Genomic DNA, 9376 nt, shown 5'->3' with positions numbered 1-9376 from the left:
AGTATCTTGGAATAAAAATTGAATGTGTATTTACTCACATTTTTCTATTTATACCTGTCAATATGGTTTCCTTAGACCACTGGATTATTTTTCCCAGACAAAATAGACATAAAGAAAAATGTATTGTTTCATTCATCAAGAAACTTCATGTATTTATTAATTTAATTATTATTGGCCAGATACGTGATCGTTCACTGATGATAGAGATTAGAAATTCATCTATGATTTAAATGTATATAGTCCTACAGATGCCAGGAATACTTAGTGGTTAAATATCTTGTTCAGGTTCACACATCTAGTACATGTTAGTTTTCAAAGCAATTATTTCTATCTCCTCGAATGTCATAATGTCTCATTAATGTATTATTGAGCCCCTATTAGTTAACAATTAATAGGTTTTTCTTTTTATCTTTTAAAAATATGCTTGCGAAAAAAATTAGGGAGACTGTATAAGAAAGAAATACAAGAGCAACTTTCTTTTTCTATTCCAGAATGTTAGTTTTTTTTTTAATTAGGAAAAAAACAGACAATAAAACAAGGGAATTCTCTGTAATAGAAAAATCAAAGAAAGAGAATGACATCATTGGAATCCCACATCCCAGATCTTAGGGTAAGCCAGTTGATTTTGAGTAAACACAATAGGAAACCTTTTCAATAAAGTTTGGTGATTTATGAATTCCAGAAGCAAAGTCATAAATGTATTACATAAATTTCTAGGCAGATAAATTCAGCATGTTTGATATTAATTTCGATGAGGAGAAAAGAGACCAAATGAGGAAATAGTTATGATGGCAGTCAGATGCTGGAAAAGCAACTGGGGTTAAGGTTTTCAAATTGGGGTAATAGGAGTCAATTTATCAATGAGATTTGTTCAAATTGATAAATACAGGAAAAGAAATTCTTGCTTCCCTTAGAGTGAGTGATGGCGATGAGCAAATGTGGGCAAATTTCAACACTAAACAGCAGGAGGACTGGCAGAAGATTGGACAGAAGCAGGTGCTTCTGATCTAACAGCAGGTGGGACAGCCACAATGCTGGCAGCAGCTAGAAATACAGCAGCTGGGGTGACAGCAGGGCTGACAGCAGCTGGACCCACAAAAGCTGGGACGAGAACAGGGCTGACAACAGCAGGGTTGGCAGCAGCTGGATCCACAGCAGCTGGGGCGGCAGCAGGGCTGGCAGCAGCTGGACCCACAGCAGCTGGGGTGGCAGCAGGGCTGGCAGCAGCTGGACCCACAGCAGCTGGGTTGGCAGCAGGTGGACACAATGCAGGTGGGCCTGTAGGAGGTGGCCCAGAGGTGTTGGGAGGGAGGCCGAAGAGCAGCAGCAAGTTCGGCAGCAGCAGGGGGCACAGCAGCCAGAGCCACAGCTTTGGCCACAGCAGGTGGAACCACAGCAAGAATTGACCATGATAGTAGTGGATTGAGCTTTGGGGTTTGTTTCTAGGTTAGTGGGTTTCTTGAGTTTGAAAGTCTCCTCACCATAATGGCATCTTATATACCATCCTGAATGACAGCCATCACCAGTAAAAGCTTACTTCCTTGTGATCATTTAGCAATATGGAAAAAATAATACTCCAAATGAGGCAGTGGTATTTTTCTAGTTTTTTTTCCAAAGTAGATGGCAAAAACATTTCCTTTCTTCACACATTAGCAATTAGTTAATCTACTCATCTGAGTTTATTCATTATGCTTTTCCCTCATCTTTGGAAGCAATTGTCATGAGTCAAAGGTTAAACATCAAGCCTTCCATGTGTCACTTTCTCTTAAATACATTTTCGTTCTACCTGGAAAATGATCATCCTGCTTATATATATTTGGAAAAAATAAAAAATAAAATACAATTTAAAAAAAGGAAAATGGTCATTCTGGGGGAAAGATGACTTTTGGTACCTCATGAGAAAAGATTATTTCAGAAAAGTAGATTGGAACTTCAGGAAAACAAAAAAAATTACTTATGAGTAATGAAGACTGTGTTACTAAGTATGAGCAGATGGGTAGATGAACTGAGGAAATGAGGATTACTTACAATAGCTTAAACTGTGTGTCTCATCATATTTCTATAATACATTATCTTGGAAATTTTGGGAAAATCTCCATAGTTTAAGGACCAAAAATCTTAAGGTTTCTTTCTTTTTGTTATTGCCTGCATTGTGGTGATGCTTCTGTATATAAGCATATATCTTAATGCTCTGAGGTCAACTTCATGGTTCCCTGGAGCATTATATTTATGTACAGTGACATTTTAGAGGATGTGGAATCAATTTGTAATACTTCAACTTGCTATCTGTGTTATTTTAGTCAAGTTACTTCACAAGAGGCAAGTTGGTAAATTGGATAGGGCATTGTGCTTGGAATCTTCATGACCTAGATTGAAACCCAATGAAAACTCTTCTACATCGTATGATTCTGGGTAAGTTTATTTGCCTATCTGTGCCTCCATTTTTTTATTTTCACAGTGAGGGTGGTGGTGCTGGATTTGTTGATAAAAGGTCCCTTTACTTCTTAACCTATTACCTCTCTCTGTCTCAGATTCTTCACTTATAAAGTGAAGAAGTTGTACTAGATGATCTCTCATAGCCTCCAACTCTAAACATATGATGTTAATACAATATACTGTACTTTGGATCTGTATTTGAAATATCAAAGATCTTTTTCAAGGCTTTGAGTCAAAGAGAGGGCTTTTGTGAATTATAAACTCATTATGAGTGAGCAGTGTAATATGGCAGCTAAAAGAAAAAATACAAACTGCTTCAATTTTTCCTCATATGACAGACACATGTTCCTTCTCCATCCTCGTCTTCCTTATCTATCTGCGCTCTAACTTATGCATAGAAGCAGAAGACCATGGACCAAGTCATTTTCCATTGTGTGATTTTAAAATGTGTGTTTCAGTTTAATAAACATATATTGTAGATTGCTTGCCATCTAGTAGGGGAGGGAGAGAGGAATATCTGAAACACAAGGCTATGCAAAGGTCAATGCTGAAAAATTATCTGTGCATATGTTTTGAAAATAAAAAGCTTTACTAAAAAGTTATAAACAAATAAGCAAATCAATCAATCATATATTATAGTCTAATATTGGTTACCTAATTGTTCATATTATTTCATTTTTTTTATTTCTTGCCTGTCCTGTTGTTTTGGTCTCCATTTGCCTCATTGTGGGTTACTAGAAAACTCAAGCTTTCATCAGTCATTAGACATATTCACAGGCAGCATTGTGAGAACAATTGTACTTAATTCTTGTTCTTGTCAAGGAACGAAGTTTCACAACCATCCACGTACATGAAAGGAGTCTCTGGTTTCTGCCATGAAAACCCGTGTTCTCTATTTTTGGTAGCATGCAATGATATCATGCCTTCCCTTAATGTCATATATCCTCAAAAAGAGAAAATTGAGGAGGGCAGAACCAAGATGGTGGAGAAGAGACAAGTCTTTATCTGAGTTCTCCCTGAACTCCCTCAGATCAACACCCACCAAATCAAGCCTCTTACCTGTTTTGGAGTGGCAGAACCCACACATATTTGGAGTGTAACAAATTTCCAGCAGAAGATATTTTAGTAGAACTTCAGAAAAGGTCTGCCCAATTGGGAGGAGGAAGGAAAGGAAGGCACAGCAGAACCCAGGATACTATAGGTCCCTTGTTCTGGGAACACAAAAGGAATTTCCACATTGGGATTATCCTGCTATCCAGTAGATCAGCAGATTAGCTGTAAGATATCCAACCCAAATTAAAAAAAAAAAAAAAAAACCGTGAGCCTCTGAACCTCAGAATAATGCAGGGTCTGGTCATACCAATCCAGCACCAGAAATTAGTCAGTGCTGACCCAGAGCAGCTATTGTTGCCTGTCGAGGAAGCTTAGACAATCTCCCTTTTACCCTAAAAGCAGACTCAACATTTTTTTAAAAATGAGCCATAAAACAAAAAGAACTTTTTCCAAACAGTTTTTTTTAATGGAGAAAGAGAACAGATTTCAAACCTGAGGACAGCAAAAACAGATCTTCTCTAGATAAAGCCCCAAAGGATAATATGATTCAGTCCCCATCCCAGAAGGGTCTTATAGAAGAATTCAAAAAAGATCTTAAAAGAAAGTTCAAAGAAAATTGGGGTAAGGAATGAGAACTTTGCAAGAGGGTTTGGAAAAGGAAACAAATTATCTGAACAAAACTCCTTAAAAATAGACTTAGCATAATAGAAAAAAAATAACTCTTTACAAAATATTCTTGACAAAATGGAAAAAGCATATAATTATTTACAAAATAGATTTGACAAAATGCAAAAAAGAAAATTATTCCTTGAAAAATGGAATTTGTGAAATGGAAAAAAATCCATTGAACAAAATAACCCTTTAAAAAAATCCAATTGACCAAATACAAAGGAACTAAAAAAGATAACTGGAGAAAATAATTCATAAAAAATCAGAATTGAACAAAGGGAAATGAATGACTCCATGAGACCTCAAGAATCAATCAAACAAAACCAAAAAATGAAAACAATAGAAGAAAATGTAAAATGCCACATTGGAAAAAAACTGACCTGGAAAAAATATCTAGGAGAGACAATCTAAGGATAATTGGACTTCCTGAAAACTATGATAAAAAAAGAGCCTACACATTATTATCTTTCAGGAGATCATCAAGGAAAACTGCCCTAATGTTCTAGAACTAGAGGGTAAGATAGCCATGGAAAAAATCCTTTGATCACCTCCTGAAAGAGACCCAAAAATAAAAATTCCAAAGAATACTATAATTAAATATCAGAACTATCAGACCAAGGAAAAAATATTGCAATCAGCCAGAAAGAAACAATTCAAATTTTGAGGAGCCACAATCAGGATTACCCAGGACCTAGCAACTTCCACTTCACAGGATTAAAAGGGCCTGGATATTCTGAAAGGCAAAAAAACTTGGAATACAGCAAAGAATAAACTCTCTAGCTAAATTGAGCATCATCTTTCAGGGAAGAAGATGGGCATTCAATGATACAGGTGAATTGCATTTATTCTGATGAAAAGACCAGAGCTGAAGAAAAAATTTTGATCTCCAAATACAGAACTCAAGAGAAGCATAACAAAGGTTTAAAAAAAGAACTTTTGAGAACTATACATAGGTATATGTATATATGGGTATACATAGTCAGTGCAGGTATAATTTGATTTTATTATGAAAATATAAAAATGGAACTAGAGGTGGAAAGCGCATTATACTGGAAAAAGAGTTAAATAGAGGGAAAATGAGGGAACTACATCTCATGAAGAGACAAAAATGATCTCTTCTAATTGAGGGAAAGAAGGAAGGGAGATGAACATTGTGTGAATCTTATTCTCCTCAGAGTTGGATCAAAGAGAGAATATCAGAAATATTTGGCTTCCCAGGCTCTAGAGGAAAGTGGAAGGAGAAAGGGGAAAGGAAAGGGGAAGACTAATAGAAAGGAAAACAGAAGTAGTAGAGGAAAAGTATAAGAAAAGGGGAGGGACTGTGAAGGAGGAGGGCTGTTTGAGGGAGGTGGAAGCAAATTACTGAGGAGGAGAGAAAAAGAGAAAGGAAAGAGAAAATCATAACTTGAGTTAAATAAGATGGTGGGAAATGCAGAATTAGTCATTTTAATTGTGAATGTGAAGGGGATGAAGTTACTCATAAAATGGAAGCATATAGCAGTCTGGATTAAAAACCAGAATCCTACAATATATTGTTTATAAAGAAACATATTTAAAGCAGAATGATACATATGGAGCAAAAGTAAAAGGCTGGAGCAGAAAATATTAGGCTTCAGGTGAAGTAAAAAAAAAAAAAAGCAGGGGAGCAATTGTGATCTCAGATCAAACAAAAACAAAAATAGATCTAATTAAAAGAGAAAAGGAAGGAAACTATGTCTTGCTAAAGGATACCATAGATAATGAAGTAAGATCAATACTAAACACATATACACCAAGAGGTATAGCATGCAAATTCCTAGAGGAGAAGTTAAGAGAGCTGCAAAAAAAATAGCAAAACTATACTAGTGAGGAATCTCAACTTTGCTCCCTCAGAACTAGATAAATTGAACCACAAAATAAGAAAGAAGTTAAAGAGGTAAATAGAATTTTAGAACAGTTAGATAGTTAGATATGATTGATCTTTGGAGAAAATTAAATGGAGATAGAAAGGAGTATATTTTTTTCTTGGCATTTCATGGAACAAAAAATTGACCATATATTAGGGCATAAAGACCTCAAAATCAAATGCAGAAAGGCAGAAATAGTAAATACATCCTTTTAAGATCATGATGCAATGAAAATTACATATAATAAAGAGCCAGGGGAAAATAGACAAAAATTAATTGTAAACTAAATAATCTGATCCTAAAAAATCAGTGGGTGAAACAACAAATCATAGATGCAATCAACAATTTCATCCAAGAGAATGACAATAATGAGACAACATATCAAAATTAATGGAATGAAAGCAAAGCAGTTCTTAGGGCAAGTTTTACATCTCTAGATTCTTACTTGCATAAAATAGAGAAAGAGGAGATCAATGAATTGGGCATGCAACTAGAAAAAAAAACAAACAAAAAACTCCAATTAAATAGCAAATTTGAAATTCTGAAAATAAAAGGGAAGATTAATACAACTGAAAGTAAAAAAAAAAACTATTGAACTAATAAAACTAAGAGCTGGTTTTATGGAAAAAAAAAACAATATAGATAACCTTTAGTTCATTTGATCAGAAAAAGGAAAGAAGTAAAGCAAATTATTAGTATAAAATATAAAAGGGATGAACTTTTCACCAATGAAGAGAAAACTGGAATGCTAATACATTGTTGGTGGAACTGTGAACAGATTCAACCATTATGGAAAAAAAAAATTGGAACTATGCCCAAAAGGCTATCAAACTGTGCATATCCTTTGATCCAGTAGTGTTACTACTGGCCTTCTATCCTAAAAAGATCATGAAGGAGGGAGAGAGACCCATATGAGTAAAAATGTTTAGGCAACCCTTTTTGTAGTGGCAAAAACTGGCACTTGAGTGGATGTTCATCAGTTGGAGAATGCTGAAAAAGTTATGGTACATGAATGTAAAGAACTCATTTGCCTTCTATAAGAAAATATCAGCAGGATGATTTCAGAGAGGTCTGGAGAGACTTACATGAAGTGATTCTAAGTGAAATTAGCAGAACCAGGAGATCATTCATTATACATGATAATAAGCAAGATTATACAATGATTGATTCTGATGGACATGGGTTTTGTCAACAATGGGGTGATTCAGACCAGTTCCAATGATCTTGTGATAAAGAAAGTCATCTGTACCCAGAGAGAGAGAACAGTGGGAACTGAATGTGGACCACAACATAGTATTTTTACTCTTTGTTGTTTGCTTGCATTTTGTTTTCTTTCTCATACTTTTCTTTTTCATCTGATTTTTCTTGTGTAGCATTATATTTGGGAAAATATGTATAGAGAATTTGAACATATTTAACATATTGATACCCAATTGGTGGGGGTGGAGGGGGAGGGAAAAATTGAACACAAGCTTTGTAGGTGAAATTGAAAATTATCCATGTATATATTTTGAAAATAAAAAGCAAAAGTTTAATTAAAAAAAGAAATTTTTTTCTTCCAAAAACATGTCTTTAGAACCAATTAATTTTTAGCAGTTCCACCTCTTAAAATGCATTTGACATCATAGACAAGAGATAGAATTTTTATTCATCCCATTACATTTACCTTAATTTTTGACCTAAGGAACTGATCTGGGCCTCCTGATTTGATAATCAGGATAATAAACATTTATTAAACACTTATTATTTTCCAGACTCCATGCTAAGCACTGGGAACACAAAAACAAAAAGAAAAAGGAGAAAAACAGAAAGAAGAAGAAGAGCAACAACAACAATGAAGAAGAAGATTGCTTCTGCTCTCAAAGAGTTTATAATCTGAGTCAAGATTGTGCAGTATAGGCAGGTCTTTGCATGAGCTCTTCCTGGCTCCCCTCAGAATCAACAGCAAATCAAGTCTCTGAATGGGTTTTGGAGTGACAAAACCCACAAATATTTGGAGTGTAACAAATTTCCAGCAGAAGATATTTTGGAAGAATTTCAGGAAAAGTCTGTCTCAATTGGGCAGAGGAAGTCAGTGCAGAGAGACACAGGGTAGAAAGACCCTGAATGCTAGGGGGAATCTAGTGGGAGGCTCCTAGCCAAAATACATCAGCATTGGCTGTTCTGCTCTGGTTCAGAAGCCCATGGATTAGGAAATTAGCTGTGAGACCGTCAAATTCAAGACAATTTGCCTTCAAAAGGCAAATAGTGAGTCCCTGAACCCAGCATAACAAGCTGGACTTGACCCCGCCTATCCAGGATGGGAAAGAAGCCTGTAGCATTGACCCCAGGGCAGTGTGAAGCCACTATTGTCCTATAGGGGAAGCTTGGTGTTATCTTTCCTTTGCTCTAAGAGCAGACCACAAACTTTAAAAATGAGCAAAAAAGCAAAAAGATTTCTGGCCAAAGATACTTATTATGGAGACAGATAAGAATAGACCTCAAACCCTGAGGACACTAAAGGCAAACATCTCCAGATGAAGTCTCAAAGGATGATATGAATTGTTCTCCAACTCAAAAGGTTCTCTTAGAAGAATTCCAAAAAGATCTCTTTTTTTAAGCTTTTGCAAAGATATATTTATTTCGAAGATATAGCAAAGACAAACACACAACTCCTGGGGGGACGAGGTTATCCTTCTTTTTAAAGTCATATTTGCCAATTATTCCCAAACGGATAATCTATTACATGAAAAAATAATATTAAATTTTATTTACTATATGTGAAGCATCCTCTACTAAAATCTTAAATCAATGTCTCCTCATGACATGAAAAACATATGCAATTAAACTAGAAAAGATTTGAATACAGATCAAGTGACAAACTTTTTGCTCATATAACCAACAAAGCTAAATTTGAAGACTCTCATCACTAAATTCACATACTGATAATGTCATTTTTGACTACAAAAAACTCTTGAAACCACTCCAGCAGGTTTTAAGGTTTTGCAGATGGGATGAATGAAGAAACTTATATTCACTGATGAAATCCTAGATTCTCAAAATTTGGAAGCACTTAGTTCTCTTTGTAGTTTGTTGTGAAAAACATTCCTATTTCTGTGATCTTTCAGCTGAGTATACTCTCTCTTTTTATCCTAGTTTCCTACTTTTATTTTATTTGAGGAAACAGAAGCAGCAAAAAGAAAAACAGAAAATCAATACAAAACAAAATGAAACAAAACAAAAGAGAACATTATCATATGTCTGGCAGAACATCAGGAAGGATTCAAAATATAACAACAAATACTAATTTAAGGAATATATATATGTACATATATATATATATATATATATAT

The 9376-nt window shown here is 35.0% G+C and overlaps 1 pseudogene; it reads right to left on the bottom strand.

Annotated features, from left to right (window-relative positions):
- Positions 1–493: 493 nt before the first annotated feature.
- LOC100924414 lies at positions 494–1445 on the bottom strand (annotated as a pseudogene).
- Positions 1446–9376: the final 7931 nt, after the last annotated feature.

The sequence above is a fragment of the Sarcophilus harrisii genome, chromosome 4 (genome assembly GCF_902635505.1).
Source record: "Sarcophilus harrisii chromosome 4, mSarHar1.11, whole genome shotgun sequence".
NCBI classification, from domain to species: domain Eukaryota; kingdom Metazoa; phylum Chordata; class Mammalia; order Dasyuromorphia; family Dasyuridae; genus Sarcophilus; species Sarcophilus harrisii.
This window is presented reverse-complemented; position numbering and strand designations above follow the sequence as displayed.